Raw genomic sequence first — 16,734 nt, 5'->3', positions numbered from 1 at the left:
ACTGGCCAACTGGGTCTGAGAAGAGCAATATTGGAAGTGTATACGCCGCTTTTGGCCATGTTTGTTTGTCCATCGGTGTCATCTGATGGCAGTCTGATCCTCTCTCTAGGCACCAGGGGTCCCCAAGTTGGTCCCTTCGAGGCAATGTCATCAGATGTTGCTCTACGGCCTTCTAACTTCATGGAGTCAGATCCATGTGGTGACAAGTGATAACGTTGGCGGAGAAATGTACGCCAGGGGGCGACATTTCCCAAAGAATGCACCCTCAGTAAAATCAAACACTTTGCCCAAATATTGTATGATTAGAGTTTATAATATAAAATGAAACCCCTCCTAAAATATTTGGGGAAAGTATTTTAGGGGCCAGGAAAACATTATAACATGGAATTTCCGTGTTCCTCTGTGTTTTGTCTGCAGCCCTTTAGTGGCCTTTAACATGGGTCTCATGATGGCTGTCGGCTACTTGTGAATCGCTGACGTTTCAGACGACTTCCACGTGCTTTGAATCATTGTGCATTACTGCGTTGCACCCACATACACATACCCCTTTACGAAATGACTGCGTGCAGTGATTCCAGGTGGGTAAAGCCCCTCTATTCAAATTAGGCGGCCGCAGTATTTAATACAGGCCAACGGTCCGCCCTACATTACACAGCTCACCTTCTCATTACAAAGAGGGCCTGGGCAATGGCGGCATTTTGCATCAACAGTGAAACAGGCACACCGTGCGCCCTCCTGGTGGCCCTTATCCACCACTGATGTCTTCTCAGCCATGTATCACTATGTTCAAACAGCTTCTGAAAACCTTTGCAGCAGAGAGACACTGTGTAACTTATTTGCAACACTATACATCAAGACCCTATTGCAGACAGATCCTGCTCTAAGGGACAGAAACAAACAACATTGGGCATATTTGCACAGAATTGTATTAGGGAAATCCTACCTGGCTAGCAATGAAGCACTAATGAAAGAGGCGGGTACAAGGTATCAAAGGGGGCAGATAAAGGGTGGACAGAGGCATAGGAGGGAGGGGTCTGTGATGGAGAAACCAGCAGCTGTCAAGATGTTTTTTTTGAGAATCAGGGTCTTTTTTTTTTCCCTTCCTGGTGTTCAGGGGGGATAGGGCCAGTTGAATCGATGGGGATAGTTTAGAGAAGGCATCTTACTTGCATTTCTTAGTTTCCAATTTGCCAATCTCATTGTCTAAAATTGTACTTTGACCTCCAGTGAAAGGCGTTTTCTGACCTGGTAAACTGGTGCTCGACTGAATACATTACATGAAAAAACTGAATTTTTCACGAGAGAGCTAAAGCACTGACTTGCCCGACCTAACACTGGTCATACTAATGTGTGCGAGTATCTGCTTGGCAAGGCTTAGCGAGAGAGTTTATTCGATAGACAGATTAAGGGTCTAGAGTGACTCAAATAGGGGAAAAAGCACATCACCTGTAAACAGATAATCTTAACAGCAATGAAAACTTCTATATGTCCAAAATTGCACATGGCAATTAACTCTTTCACTGCTTGTACCCCTCAAAATGTTTAGGCTGCGGGTCCCCTGGAATTTAAGGGGTACACAGTATACCCTACACACTCCTCAATTAAGTTCATACATATATAGGTCCTGACGTCATAACCAGGCCTTTTATTAGGATGCAAATAGTGGTCCTACGGAAAGTGGTATCACTCGGACATAACGAACGCAAATTGCCGAATGCACTTTTACTGCGCATTCGGCAGTGACGAAAATGCCGAACCCCATTATTCCGAACACGGGGAGCAGAGGTTGCAGCGGTGTCCCCCGCTCCCTTGGAATGGTATAATGGATTTGGGGGTTGCGTGGAGGTCCACCGCTTCCATAATGTGGATTTGGGTGGGTAATAAAGATTTACCCCAAAAAACACAAAAGAAGGGCCCTGCGGAGGAAGTGCCAAGCCACATTAGGGATAGGGAACTGATGCCGCATGGAGACGGGGCGAGGCGAGGCCCAGGAATGAAGGAGGGGGAGCCGCCAAGAGGAAATAGTGGCTGCAGGGGTTGCAGATGAGGGGAATATGGTAGAGTGGGATCCATGTGATCAGTGCGCGACTTCTTTTTCGTATTCGACATTTCCGTTTTCGGAAAATTGGCACGCTGCGTGATGAATAGATCCCGGCAAGTTAGAGAGTTCAGTTGATCTATTTCATTACTAATGATCGGAAAACCTATTGTGGCAAAAACAAAACATCGGATTTTGGGGCTGCTGATGAAAGAAAATACTGGATGGTAGAAATCAGATTTCTGGAGTAATGATCCGAGTCATTTTCGAAAGTAGTGCTCATTTTAAGAAGGTTGGGTTGCATTAAATGCGGACGGGAAAGCATACATTGTTGCTGCATTAACCTTTCCGCGCTCCCCAAACTCAGCATGAACCGGGAGATTATCTGTCAGCCTCAGGGCGAGCTAATATTGATCAAATCTCGCCCTCTGGTTTTTGCTTCTCAACGCGAAGGCTTTTTCTGACAGGCCATGCATTGTCGGCTTCCGTCTTTCTCTTTCCCTGCTCCTCAAAATATGCAAACACCAGTTAAACATAACCTTACATGCGCCCACCTCGAGCCTTCTTCTTTGGGGGTTCACGCCCACCCATGTGACCAGATGTCCCCAAACCAAAAACCCTGACAATTGTGCACTGACAAAATCACTATGAAGATGGACAGCAACATTTGTGACAATCCGGGGGCGGGATTCAGGAAACTTTGCAGGGTGCAACAGCAATTTGGCACTGCGTTAGGGCATAAATTGCCCTAACACAGTGCACACACATATGCATGAGGGCAAATATGCCATGCAATGATCGCAGTAGGGCAACTACACCAGGCAATGATCGCAGGAGGGCAAATATGCCATACAATGATCGCTGGAGGGCAACTACACCAGGCAATGATCGCAGGAGGGAAAATATGCCATGCAATGATCGCGGGAGGGCAACTACACCAGGCAATGATCGCAGGAGGTCAAATATGCCATGCAATGATCGCGGGAGGGCAACTACACCAGGCAATGATCGCAGGAGGGAAAATATGCCATGCAATTATCGCGGGAGGGCAACTACACCAGGCAATGATCGCAGGAGGTCAAATATGCCATGCAATGATCGCAGGAGGGCAACTACACCAGGCAATGTCGCAGGAGGGCAACTACACCAGGCAATGATCGCAGGAGGGCAACTACACCATGCAATGATCGCAGGAGGGCAAACATTGCCTTAGAACTAAAAAGCATCGAAAGAATGGGGGTTTGCCTTGGAAGAAAAGAAGAACATGCACCATTTCCGTTGCACCAATGTAAAGTGTATGCAATCTGGCAGAATGGCTAAGCTCCCAGAATTGTGAGTACATCACAGTGTGCTTCATTTCAGCGAGTGCTGCTGTATATCCCGCCTAATTCAGCATTCCCTCAAGCGTATGCAACCATTTTGGGAGCACTTTCAAAAGTTGAAACCTTTTGAGGGCGATGAGCTGTGTTTTTCTGCACACATGGCAACGTGGCTCATTCCCTCAGAAATGCTTGTCCAGTCCAGGTTTTATTCTTTGCATTCTGGCAGATGTAATTCTGCTTTTTCCCTTGTAAACCCAGGACCGGAAAACACGAGTTTTTCTCTGGCTTTTGCGCAGGTGTGGTTTCAGCATTTTCCAGGCACTGTCATCATGGCGCTTCCTGGCTATACGACTGCAACAACGGGCAAATGATGTTAGAAATTGCCCCATGCTTCGCCTTGGTGGTGAAGTCTAATTCCAGTATTATAGCCTCAACGGTTGGCTTTGACAATGCTTATTTTAAGATGGAATTCGGTGCAAAGACACGCACATTGCCTTTAATGCATGCACTTTTTAAATACATGTTATTGTACCAAAAGCTGGTTTATAAATGCAGTGAAGCCATTTCGTTCAGAAGGCTGCTCAGAAAGCACAGAGCTAGACTCAAGGAGATGCCAGGGTTAGTTATTTGGAGGGGTGGGGCCAGGCAGTGGCAGGGAACATCCATGGCTATATGCAATCATGGGTGGATAAATAACCAAACAACCCCCACAGGCTGTGTGGACTTCCCTGCATCCCAGCTCTGTCCTATCTTCATGTTTAATGCCAATAGTTTCCACTTTAAGGCAGTGCTTAGAGTGCCACCTAAAAGCCAAAACTAATAAGGGACGGGACAGGCAGCTCTCCAACGGAACTGAGCATGGTGGCATATAGGTACAAGATGATACCAATGACAGATAATTCTGAGCGAAACAATGCGTTACATTGTCTTTTATCCCTGGGCCTATTTTGGAGAGCACGTTCAACACTGCTTTACTCTTGGGGTTGTCGCTCACCCCTACCCCCCCGCCCCCCCCGGCAGCTTTCCAGATTGCCAAAAATGCAACTGTGGGGTAATCATAATACCACACATTCCCGCTAATCGGTTTCTGCCTGCCATTTTTCCACGATTTTTTAATTAATGACATTTTTTTGTTTCAAAGTATTTTGTTTGTTGACGTTACATTTCTCAAAGAAGCCGAGATTAATAGGAGCGGACTGGTGCTATCACTACCAGTGTTGAGAAGTCATGTCTGCAAGAGTGCCATTGGCCCCCTTTAATAAATGCTACCATTTCCTATTGCCGGGGTCAGCAACCTTTGGCTCTCCAGATGTTTTGGACTACAATTCCCATTAGCCCTAGTCAGTATAGTCACGTGTATTGGGTCTTGGGAGTCGTAGTCCCAATCGTCTGGTGAGCCGCGGGTTGCAGACCCCTGCCGCGTGGCTTGGTGTTAAGCTGCCATTCCTTGCTTCTGTGCTATGTGTGTACTCAGCCTGAAAAAGGCGGGAGCGCCGGGCACAGCCCGATCTATGATCCGGTTGGGCTTGTTTCGCTTATCGTGGTTTTTCCTATATCCTCCCTTGCCGACATTGCAGGTATATTTGCACTGCGAGATAACTTTCTGCGGGTAAACACAAGTCCTGCTGTATTAAATGAAGGAAATAAGCTTCTGCCTGTTGAACAATATTTGGAGTATCAGCGAGAGCTGCCACCGCAGAGGACACTGCACCAGGAATTTGCATGAAGCTGCAATGAGTCAAGATAGTGTGTTACCATCCAGTGTGCAGAAAGGTAGACACGGTGCAAAGGGCCACACAGGCACCCTGCATGTAAATGCCACATTGAGCCTCATTACGGATACGGTGGTAGGTCTATGCTTTTTTCATGGTATTACCACCAAACTCTTTTACCATTGTTGCCACATAGACGGTTGGATTCACTGCTGGATTATGAGTAGTGCCAAAGTGCTCTCAATCCTCATTCTTGGGGCCACAGGTTTCTTTTGGTTTTACCACAAGTGATTTACCACAATCTGTTGCAGCAAATGTACCCATTTCAGGAGCTAGAGTGGATACTGGAGGTCATTTCTCCACTTCACATCCAAACTCAGAATTCAGTGGTGAAATAAGGGTGACAGTAATCCTGTGTAATAATAATAATAAGTGGCCGTAACAGAATAACCACCAATCGTTTACTGCACCTCCAAACTCGTAATGAGCCCCATTGTGTTGTTAGCTCTGCAGCAGGTGTGCTTTGGTGTTACCAAATAGGGCCAAAGGTCACCTTACCTAATCATGAATGTGTGCCCCCTTCCTTCAAGACCAATGAGGGACACTGAAAGCCGGTGCACAAGGTTTGTATGAGCAAACCATGCATTTGTAAAACCTGGCTCTGTGTGTGTGTGTGGAGGGGCGCCACCCATGCTGTGGTGAGCATACACAGTGTCTCCCCAGTGGTGCACATTTCATGGGGCACAGGGATGTCACAAGGACCCATTCACTTTCCTCCAGGGACACAGTTACAGACACCGTAGCCTTTCAAGTTAGCACTCAGGCATGACCCTCAACAATTGTTGAGGGTGAAAGCTGCCATGACATGGCTAAGAGAATTCTGTGCCACAATCCTGAGTGCAGCATGTCTCCTCAGAGTGGATTCTGTTTTTGATAATCTGGTGCCGAGACCCTTGTTGCACCCAGTGCTGCCAGTCTTCTCTGTGCCGTATACAACTCATGACATTGTTAATTTTGCACCAGGTAGTAGATTGAAAGAATAGTTGTCAAGACCTTGAGAATGGAGGTTTTCACCTTTCCCAATCCAGCAAAGTTCTGGGAATGGGGTTCCATCCCTATGAGGTCTGTGTGTTGGCATGTGCGTCCATTGGCATTAGTCCTTGGTCAGGTGTTGTTGAAAGACCCATGTTTTGAGAGATGTGCGCAAGTGGAGAATTGTGGGGCATTCTGAGCCAACACCGGGATCGAGTCCCACAGGGTGGGTGCACGACAAGAGAAGTTTAGAGTTGGTAGAGTAATTCTGACTCACACTTCTTCCATTCTACTGGGATGTTTGGGGGCAAAGCTTTGCATTGCCAGAGAGTATTATGTGCACAGAGTGAAATGGGGACTATTTTCAAGTTCATTCATAAACACCCAGCCCTCACAGCACATACCCCAGCCTTCCTGGGGGCAGGTGACCTCTTTTCTGTGACTTCACTTATATTTGGGTCAAGGTTTTTGCCTTAAAACTGCCCCCGTATTCGAGACCCTCTCGCTCAAATGGAGATCTACAAATTGGTACCCATGGCATCTGTCATAGTGTCTTCTATGGATGGCATCACCTATGCCAAAGGAAAAGCCAGAGGAATAATGGTTACCCACTTCTGTGGCTGTACTCTCTATCCATGGAGACCCTCCTGCTAAAATGTCCCTGTCCCCAAACCATGGTAGACAGAAGGTAGGTTGGGTGGTAACTAGGTGGGCTGTCCTTTCATGATCCAACTGCCTTGCCATTGTCTAATATCATCATGCCATGTGAGCACAGCAAGAGATAAGAAGGAAGTGGCGAGGGTAAGAGTGCCAGAGAACTCTATGCCACCGGTGACAGCAAGCCTCAGTCCTGGTTACCAACGCCTACTTCATGTTGGGAGATTTAATCTTAAATTACCACAATTAGATCCGAAGAACTAAAGTAAAACTATTGTAAAAGTAAAGCCCCTGAAACATGTGGGCACCAGAATCTGGGGTCATCTGATCACCTAATAACAGCACACCATCCAGCATTGGCCTTGCCAGTAAATGCCCCCCTGGCTTAGTCTTTTTCACCTTCAATCTCAGGACTTCCATTAAAGGAAGATAAGACATTCTCTAGCCCCAGTACAGGCTAACAGGAAAACCTGGCACCTGGCCTGATGGATCTCAGGTAAGAGAATAGGATGAGATGCGATCTGTTGGAAAGGAACCAACTATTCTGGCTTTGCCACACTACCCCTGGGTAGAGGAGGCCTGCCGAAGAAGACTCTATAATACGTATTGAAAGAGGGGGCTTCTGCAACTTCTGCCTGTCTCGCAAACAGGTTATTCTTTGCCGGTGTGATAGCCCCACCAGTTGATTCACCAAGATAAGGATTAGCACATGAGAGAATATCCCTGTGAGGGCCTTTGCCTCCTCAGAGGCTTTGAGGCTCCTAAAAGGCACAACCTTTGAGTACCGGATGCCGTGATATACCACTACCAAGATGGCCAGGTTCCCTGAAGAGGTCTGAGGGTCCATAATGTCCATGTCTATTTTCTCAACAGGCCTCCCATACATTGGTGTTGGGATCCATCACCTTCTCAGTCACATCATCAGTGACCACAAACATCAGTAAAGACATCCCAGCTGTAATGGGGTTTCAGTCAGTTGACATGAAAGACCTGGTGCGTCTGTCTCAGGGCCTTGGTATCAATGAGGTAGTTAACCTCACCGATTTTCTCCAGCACCTCATGGGGTCCAGTCCGCTTGCCATAAAGGACGCTGGGCCTGACTGGTTTCATGATCCAGATCATCTGGCCCGGCATGTACTCCGTCCAAGGGGCCTGAGGTCTTGCCAGTGCTTCATGAACTGAGTTCCTTCCTGTTCTGCCGCATCGAACCGATTGAACCAACTCGAACCTTGTTCACCGCACTCAAACCAGAGAGACTCACAGGTGCTGTTTTTGGTACGCCATCAAACTCGAACTACCATTGCATCGCACCAGTTAAACCGGCTGGCCGCTGCATCGTTCCAAGTGAAACACATCACTATTTTTGGTTAAAAATAAATTGCTCACAGCTGTGGACCAAACTCAAACCACTGGACCGCTCCAAACTCAAACCACTAGACCTCTCCAAACTCAAACCACTGGACCTCTCCAAACTCAAACCACTAGACCTCTCCAAACTCAAACCACTGGACCTCTCCAAACTCAAACCACTGGACCTCTCCAAACTCAAATCACTGGACCTCGGAACCTAGCATTGGAGCACCAACTTCACTGTATTGAAGCGCTGGATCGCGACCCAAACCGCTGCAGCATCGCTTCACATGATGACCCGAGCAAACTGTTACCAATGTCTTAAACCACCATAACGCCCAATCCGACCCTGGTATATTTTTATCGAACACTGAATCTGATGAATCACATTCACACCCCTCTTGAAAGTATAGCCTTCCCCTCGGCCCGCGTTACCACAAAAGGCGAGGGAAGTTTATCTCTTGGATTCGCCTGTTTCACCTTTATGATTGGGATCGCCGTTGGCTTGCAGAAGTGTGTGGGCATAGGGGCCGATTCCGGCACTACTCACCCTTATCCTCCTGTAGAGCAGAAGTCATTTTGTCACGGCGTCCATTTTTAAATAGCGGCTCTGTGTCAGCACGCAGACACACTTCAAAGGGCCACATGTTATGCTCACTGTAACCAAGAACCGCAAACATCCTCTCCTGCTATCTCTCATGTAAGGATGTAAGCACTGCTGTAACAGCGCCACGATGCCCCAGGGCCGCTTTGTGCGCTTTATAAAATGTAAAAATAAAATAAATAAATAAACATACAGAAAAGAGCAGCAGCATCCAAATGTGCATAAAGTGGAGAAAAAGTAGAAAATAAAATAAAACCTCTCTGGGGAGGCTCAATCCTGCTGCAGTTACTTGATTGAGATTGCGCGAGAGAGGAGCATGCTTTGGTAAACAAGCAAGTTTTAAGTTTCTTCCTGAGAGTGAGAGCTTGGGGAAAATACAAAAACCCATTCTGCTGGCCCAAGGGTGCCAGAGCCAGCCAAGGCTGCCAAGCGCTTGATATTCATGGGGGCTTATTTCTCATGAATATCTCCACGTTTTCTAGCACTCAATTCTAAGGAAATTGCTGAATTGTTCTTCTGAAACAAAGACACTGTTGCACTTGGTCAGGGGAAGACATGTAGGGGCCCATTTCAAAATGATGCTTGGGGGACCCCTTTCCCACAGCTGGGAAAACCCGCCTGTATATATATTAAGAGCAAAAATGCATTGATGTGGTGCAGGTCAAGGTTTTAAAATGCAAAAGAGCAGTGTGAAAATGGTACCCATGTTGTTTGGGCCGCAGGCATGTTTAGTGGATGCAGTTATTTTAATTACACAATCAATATATAATTTGCGGAGCGGGAAGGATGATGTCAGTGCAACATAGGTAAAGGACGTCAGCTGGAGAGGCAGCTGTGTGTCTGTCTCTGGACAGCACATTCATGTTTAAAGTGGCACAGCCTTCGTTTTGTTAACCCGGTTGCGTCCTTGAAGAATCTGTGCCGGAAACCAGCCTCTACTTGGGGTTTCATTGAGCAGCAATGTCCTAGACAAAGCATTGGAGGAAGGGGTGAATAGCTGCAGGGGATTGTGGGGCAGATTGATTGGCCTCTGCACAGCAGAACAAAGAAATCATCCAGTGGGAGCTGAAATCCTAAATGATCACTTACACAATGCTATGTGACTCAACCAAAGCCTTTCTTTGGCTGAGTCACAAACACTCCACATGCCTGCACCGCGGCTAAGTCACGAGTGACCCACCCTTGCAATTAAAATGTGTGCGGCACGTTTCAATTGCGAGGGTTAGAAGATTGTAAAATGGTGCCTATTTTCGAATGTGGTATCCATAACTCATAAATATTTGTCAAATTGTGGAACTTAAAGCAGATGTAAGTGCAATACACAGCTGTGCACTCAGCCTTTCATCCCTTTGGCATTGATGAAAGAAGAACCGTGGGCGTGGGTAACAGTAATCGATAGAATCTGTGGGCCCGTAGATTGGCAACATCCCTGAGAAGTGGCACATCTGTGTTCTTTACTCATCGGCATGGCACTGGCCACGTGGGAATTGTTTCTGACTTGGGAGCGATTCATGAACTGTAAAAGGTACATTTCTGAGATGCATAGGTCCAAATCCTAACGATGCTGGCTCTACCTTTCATGCTTCTCAGGCTGATAAAAGGGGTGCACAACGTAAGGTTGGACCTCCCCACCCCGACCGGCTTCCACTGCAACAGAAGCCACAACCTCGGCAGCGTGGAACCCGAGAGATGGCAGTAGCAGGACGAGGCGTCTCCTGCGAGGCCCTGTACTCCTTTCATCAGTGCAAGAGCAAGTTTGCACAGATTTTCGCCAAGCATGCATTGCACCGAGCAGGGTTTGCTCTAGTGTTAGAAAAACACGGCATTGGAACGATGGCAACCATTGGCCTGCCACATATGCCAACATTCCCATTGGAAATGTGAGAGGCTCCTCACGTCCTGGTTTTAACTTTACAGTCTGTGACCAGTATAGTGCTTGGAAACCAGGCACTGTAAGTCCCTTAATGCAAAGTTAAAACCAGGACTGGACTAGCATCTCTCGACCGGAATGGGGCATGTTGGCGTTGGTGCAAAAATGCACAATTTTTTTGTTGTTGTTTTTTTTTTTTTTGCAATTGCCAAAGCAGTGCAAAATTGCACTTGCACAGATGCAGTCTGTAACGTTAATCTACAGCTCTCCTACACTACTTAAGAAACTGAAGGCACCCGTTGAACTCTTGATAGCACTTCTCCTCATTCCCTTCACCCGACCCCACTATTGTCCTTTTATTTTGCACAGCGCAGAACCTTTCTAGCAAGGTGTGTGCTATGGAAATTCCACACCTGCCTAGCGCCTGGAATCGCTCAGGGAAATGCTATAATCATGCTATTGGGTAGTCATTGAAGAGCTCGCAGCACAAGTCGTGAAGTTACTTCTTGCCTTAACCATCCCCGGATAACTATGCACTAGAGATTAGAGTGGTAACTGTCCTGGATTTCGCGGGATTTTCCCGCAATTAGCAACTCCGTCCCGCAGTTTGCACAGTGGCTGTGCAGGACACAGGACCTGCCTCCAGCACAGCCACTCTGCAAACTGAAGTTGGCCATTTACACAGCATGGCGGTGTCGCCTGCTGCTTTATTTCTACAGGCGGCTCTGCAGTCCTGGCTCCTTTTGAGCCTATATGTCGAGCTGTAAGACTCTGACACCTGGCTTAATTCAGATTCTAATGCTTTGTTCCTGGGGTCATGATGGTCATGTTTGCAGTTAAAAAATGAGACCATCACCTCGCAAGGACAAACCATTTGCATTTCAATTAAGCCAAAAGTTAAGAGGCATTAAATACAATGTAAATTTTAAAAAGGGGCGGGCCAAACTTAAATGACGTTGTGGTGTCATCACCGCCTTGTGGCAAGTGTCCCATGACAGACTGTCAAAGAGTTGGCCATCCTACTACAGATGAGTGGGACTGTGTTTTCCGGGCGGGACTGGAGCGTCGCCATTTTAAGAGCCAGATTGCTTTCCAAGCCCCTGCAGGCCCCTGCCCCATGGCCAAGAAGGTTAAAGCGATGCCTGTTCAACCACCATTCACTTAAATGATAAAAAGCAGTCGTGAGATAACAGGAAAACCCCGCACAGAACAAGAGGCTGAGCGCTGGTTTTAATTAAAAATCTACCTGCATTGATTATTTTTTGGGAGGCGGGGAGTGGTAGAAACGCATTTGAAAGAAGGGAAGGAAAAAAAACACCTTTGTGTTCAATGTTACGTGACCTCTTAGGTTTAAAAAAAAAAACAAAGGAGTAATCCTCAGACCATCTTATTAGCGCCTGTGAAAAGAAAAGGCTGTGTTTTACTGGGGGGGCGGGAGGCACGAGGGAGAACATGGCGGGGGAGCGCGCGGTCGCGAACTCGAGGACGGAATAACAAATAAGGAACAACGGATCCATAGACAGCAGGAGAGATTAGGGGGGACTAAAGCCGCCACGCGACGCGAGCGGAACAGAAAACAACCCATTGACCAGCCAGCGCCGGACATCAATAACGCAAAGCTGCGGAAGCAGGGATTATGGGTAGTGGGCCGCGGAGCAGGGCCTGAAGTAGGGTTAGTAGACGACTTCATCATGTCACTGGGATGCCATGCACGGATCCCTGGGTGTTCCTTTTTATAAATCCTAGTAATCAGGCATTTTAGCCCTTCAGCCTTATTTATTCAATGGAAGTAAATAGAGACCACTTTTCCCAGAATTCATTAGTTTGTCAAATGAAAGTTCTGGGATGGTGTTCCAAAGTGACATGGAATCATTTGGTAACTTTGGCCACATAAGGACTCTACAAAATCTACTAAAAACCATAATAAATACTTTGGTGTTAAACATGCACATGTGTCATGTACACACACACACAGGCGCAGGCGCACGAGCGCGCGCTTTAAATCTCACACAGACTGCACACACATTCAGGAAGTTCATTTACAAATTATTAATCTGCCCTTGCAGCGCGGTACTTGCAAATGCCTGGGTTGCGTTCAATGAAGGATTCTAGAAAAAGGCCCTTTTTACTCAGGCCTTTGAGTTGGTCAGTAGGCCATTAATCGTGAATATAGCTCTGCAGTAATCAATGTATTGCATTATGGTGCATGCTCCACAATTCTCTTAGACACCTATTCTGCTATTGCCTTTCACTGCCCATCCTTAATAAGAGAGGTGGTGAAGATGGCATCCTAATTAGGAAGCCGTGCCCAACCACCTCTTTGCCCACTCTACCTTTAAACACATTGCTGTTCCATTCCTGGTACCAGCGAGAATCCCTGTCCTCTTTATCTAGCAGCCACCGCCTCTCTAACCTTTTTGTTTCCTGACCTGGTTTATTACTCAAACCTTTCCTCTAGCATCCCCGCCATACTCGTGGGATATCTTAGAATCCCTAATACGAGTAACGTTCACCAACTTAAGCTTGACTGCACTCTCTCTGATCATCCTCTCCAGCCCCATCACAACCAGCCCATGCACACACAGGAACACACCGTAACACACAGGAACTCCCTTGAGCTCATCCCCTTCTCCTCTCTTTTTGCTGCTGCTTCCTTTAACGATAACCAAATCCACATTCACTTCACAAACTCTGCCCACCCCTCCTCTACTCTACCCTTTCTCCAAACTCAATTTAAAAGCAGACCCTGTAGTACTCGATCGGAGCCAACTTCGGTCTTCTCATCAACCTTCCGTGCCCCATAGACCAGGCATCCTGCAGTTCACTGCCTCACTAGTGGCTCCATTTGAACATCACTGTCCCGCTCACTCATTTATAGCACAGTGCAATTCACATTTGAGTGAATTGATCTCTGGCGTCCGTGTTTCTGAGGGGCTGGTGTCTCTCTGACCCACAATCATTCCAGGGTGCTGCTCCTCCCGGCCGCTGCCCTATTCTAAATAGGGCAGATGTGTCTCCCTGCTACAAGTGGATCGACAGAGAAAAGAGAGTATACATTTGCACTCAGTCCTTTTGGAAAAAAAAGGGCACAGTAATTAATGTGCCTTGCTTTTTGGTCAGTAATTGATTGAGTTCAGTCCGTGTCTGTGTCATTAGTTTGCATATCACCGTACTGTCATGAATGCCTGGAGCCTAACTTATAGATCTGTAGGAAGCCATTGGCATTGACATGTGCTTGAAATATATAAACGCTGCTGTCGTCATCAGGCATGAATTAAACGTAGGCTCCGTGGCTCTGATCCGGCCTACTGCTCTGTTATCAGTAGTCCCACCTCTGTGTTTTCAGGATCACGTACTCTATGTTTGGTTTACACACGTTTAGCTCTCTTTCCAGTCAGTTGGTTCCTCCCGCAGAGCAGACTGCCCCAGTGACTGTACGTGCGCTTCACCCAGCCGACGGTTGCTCATTTTCCAGCCAGAGTAGTAAAACAGCAAAGAAATCCAAGTGGTTCCCGCCATTTACTCTCTGGAGAGGAAATGGCTGGTAATACCGGCTGCCACATAGTGTATTGTGGTCTCTATTACAATGGACCCAGTAAGTTCCAGCTGTTCTTTTCAGGTTTGAAAAGCAGGCGAACATTGACGGGGAATCAAGCCTGTTCGCCAGCATCAAAAATGGAAATGGGCCCAGAAGCTGTGGGGTTCCCCTCATTAAGCGAGGAAACTGGCAGAGGGCTTTTCCCACTCCGTGCCCCACTCTATCAGGAGAAACTTGTCACTCCATGTTTTTTACTGACCCATCCCATTTACCATCCCTTATGAAAAGAATGCTACTAATGAATTCTATGGATGAGTATTTGGGTAGTAAGACTCCAGGTTGTGTCGCTACTTCCTTCTCGAAAGCCGGTCTCAGCTTCCGACTGCATCGGCCACATTTGAGGCAAAGCCTTGTCATGCCAGGGCACACTTACATTGCCTTTGGTAGAGCCTGTGTTCGATCAATATTACTAATGCAGCAGGAGTAAAAAAGAGGTGCCCGTGCCTTCACTTCTATTATAAACTCCTTGGCCTCCGATAGGGAGGGGAATAAAAGGTATTCACCTTTTATTAGCCGGAAGGCTCCATGAGTGAAACGTTTTGTGCTCCACGCTTCTTTTTGCAAGTTTTTCAAAGAGCTGTAATCGACTGGTGAGCAGATGTTAGGATGTTGTTGGCTGTGGGTGTTTATTGCAAGGCTTGACTGGGTTGTATTTTGTTTATTTAGCGTTTACTAAGCTTTACGCCAAAGCCCTCTACAGTTATCACTTCACTGTTCAATTAAGATCATTACAATGTATTGGAATTAAGAGTGACGAAGATGGTTTTCGAGAGGAGAATGCAACATTCAGTAAGAAGACAGAGAAGGAAGAGAAAGGGGGAGGGTGTTCCAACGTGAAGGAGGAAGTCAAGAAAAAGGGATTGAGTATGGAAAGAGCGGGAAGGGAGATCAACAGATACCAGATAAGAAGGAGCAAAACCATGAAGAGATTTAAATAGCGGTGTCCAGCCAAAGGATCGAAAAAAAAAGAATCTAATGCCCTTTTTTTCTAATCCAAAAGGACAGAGAAAGAAAAGGGTTGAATGCTTTTTTATTTATTTATTTAGATATTTTTAGTTTGGTATTCAAAAAAAAGTTTTTTAAAAAAAGAAAACGGGAGGTTGGGGGGGAACTCCCCATAAAAAATAAAAAAAATCAACCCTTTTTTTCAGTCCTTTTGGTGTTGAAAAAAAAGGCATTTGATCCTTTTGTTTTAGATCCTATCACCTATAACCTTAAAAAGCATCATACAAAATTAATCTTAAGGCGAGAGTGAAAAGACAACCATGCAAGCGAGAGAAGTGACGAAGAAATAGAATCACGAGATGAAAGAGAATATATAAGACAAACAAAAGAGTTCAAAATAGACTCAAGAGCAGCCAGACATGAAACAGGAAGTCCAAAAAGAATGCATGAACAGTAAAACAAACAGGAATGTGCCCTTTGGAACTGAAAGTCGGATGATTTATGCCAACGCTCACCTCCAATACCTACCAAGTTCCCATCAATGGCAAACGGGTGGACGTGTCAGATGTGTCCCACCCTCCAATACCTACCAAGTTCCCATCAATGGCAAACGGGTGGACGTGTCAGATGTGTCCCACCCAACATGGAACTCCGGAGGTAACAATATTGACCCTTTATGTAGAGGAAGCTATCAAAGCAAAGTGTTGTATCACGTAGAAGTGGGAGAATTCAGGCAGGAAGCGCTATGTAAACACATACATGAGTATTATGATTATGACTCATGATGCTTAGAAAATGCGTGACATTGTTAGAAGGTACATTAGTGAAGAGACCAATCGGGACTTTGACTGATATCCACGAATTCAAGTAAAGCGCGCACGCACACACACCCCTCTGCAGCAGGTGGCCAACCCACTGAGCTAACCCTCCCGAATGAACACTGACTCCCCCACTGCTAGCTTCCCATATGATAAGTGGAAGAGGAGGCGTGTGATTGGCCAGTGTTGCCATAATGAGCGCCACGCTGGCCACACCCATGTCTGCGGCTCCCCACGCCCGGCGTGCGCGCTCTCTACATCAAAGGAGGACAGATCAAACGGCATATCTTTAAATCAGATCTGAGGCGCTTAATTTCCTCCCAATGTTACTGAAGGAGATTTTCCCCTTTTCCCTCCATTTTCATAGGCCGCTTTGATGTGGTTTGATGTCTTCCTCTCAGTTCATCAGTCAAACAAAAACATCTTTTTTTTCGAATCCTTTTATTAAATGGTGCATGCCCTGCCCCCCTCTTCCCTACACTGCCAACCCCGCTGGCAGGCTCACTTGCTTCATAATTAAACAGGGAACCTTCCTGATTGGTTTGAAACACTGAACTGAGGGAAAGGAATAACAGCAGAGCAAACTGGAGAAAACCGGTAGCAATGTACAAGCATCTCTACAGTTATATATTAGTGCGTTCAGTGTTTTGTGTTTTCCTCCAGGTGTCCGGTGCTCCCATTCAACACTCTTGTTTACTACACTGCTCCACTCTCGATGCTCTGTTTCCCCTCTCTGGATCTGGGTTCGGGAAGATGTTTTAGTTTTGCCATTAGGTTGGCGCATTGGC

At 46.6% G+C, this 16,734-nt stretch overlaps 1 protein-coding gene across 18 annotated transcripts in view; it reads left to right on the top strand.

The window, feature by feature from the left end:
• The window catches only part of CELF4 (CUGBP Elav-like family member 4), a 1,533,185-nt gene that overhangs the window by 1,066,732 nt on the left and 449,719 nt on the right, over nt 1-16,734 (top strand). The window lies entirely within an intron of this gene.

This window comes from Ambystoma mexicanum, chromosome 6p, assembly GCF_040938575.1.
Source record: "Ambystoma mexicanum isolate Mex_15411 chromosome 6p, UKY_AmexF1_1, whole genome shotgun sequence".
In the NCBI taxonomy this organism is placed as follows: Eukaryota; Metazoa; Chordata; class Amphibia; order Caudata; family Ambystomatidae; genus Ambystoma; species Ambystoma mexicanum.
This window is presented reverse-complemented; position numbering and strand designations above follow the sequence as displayed.